Genomic DNA, 1115 nt, shown 5'->3' with positions numbered 1-1115 from the left:
CTGTCTTGCAAAAGTAAAAGGAGGAAGGAACAATAACCAATGATTAAACGACTCTCACACAAATTCACACTCCAAATTAAACATCATTTTTGAGCTTACTTAATTAGTATGCCCCCCCCAAAACAAAACAAAACCTTCTTACAAACAGGGAACATTGTTACATGTGGAAACAGGCTCCTGATTTCTTACACATCTCTTGGAACTTGCTTGATGTTTTAGAGTTGAAGCTGAGTAGCCTGTCTTTTCTGCAGAATCATCTGGGCTTCACATTGGTAGCAAAGGATTGGCAAGTGTCTTAATGTGTGTTGGACTCTCTCATCTCCGCTGGAATGCTCCAGCGCTCTCTGCTTTGCTTGGCAGATAAGCGCACCCTCTGGTTCTTCTGGTCTTATTGTCTGTGACTGAAACAGCCCATGAGGAGAATTCCCACTGTGCTCTTAGGCTTGAACAAACATGGCGGCTCAAGAACTAAAGCTTTGGCGAGGAAAAACTCCTTGTTGTCAGTAGCCAGCTGAGAAAGTAAAGTCTTAATTGTTCATTTGTTCCTCTTAATCTTTGGTTTAATATTGCCATAACAAGGAATGTAATTTCACCAAGGTCCAAGAGGTGTTCTAGAGAATAGGAGAAGAGAAATGCAAAAGCTGAATTAAACCATACGAGTTAGCCACCAGCTGCCCACACATTTTTCTTTGCCCTGAGTAATTTGCTTTGTATTAATAGACTTAAGTAAAACACATGGAGACTCTAATATGTTTTAATCTTTCAAAGAGTGATTAAAATATTTCCTTTGGGGTTCATACTTCTATTATTTTAGGCAATGATCAATAGTTTTACTTCCTCTGGGGTAGCTAGAAAGTGTTTAATATCTAAAGTGAGAATACTAAGAATAAGTCATTCAAGTAATAAAATGAAACTTTAATATATATACATTCATGTATATTGTATATATGCATATATTGCAGCAAAATCATTTAAGGTCTCCAACAGTGGAAACAAGTTTAAATTAAGACAATAGTTGTGTTTTAATAAAAAGTGCTTAGCTTTCCCACTATCAGCCCTCTTGTGTAGGGCTGTAGGTTTTCTTTTATTTTAATAAAAAGTGCTTAGCTTTCCCA

The 1115-nt window shown here is 36.9% G+C and overlaps 1 pseudogene; it reads left to right on the top strand.

Annotated features, from left to right (window-relative positions):
- Window positions 1-453: 453 nt before the first annotated feature.
- Window positions 454-1115, top strand: part of LOC102002625 — a 184981-nt pseudogene continuing 184319 nt past the window's right edge.

The sequence above is a fragment of the Microtus ochrogaster genome, chromosome 5 (genome assembly GCF_000317375.1).
Source record: "Microtus ochrogaster isolate Prairie Vole_2 chromosome 5, MicOch1.0, whole genome shotgun sequence".
In the NCBI taxonomy this organism is placed as follows: Eukaryota; Metazoa; Chordata; class Mammalia; order Rodentia; family Cricetidae; genus Microtus; species Microtus ochrogaster.
This window is presented reverse-complemented; position numbering and strand designations above follow the sequence as displayed.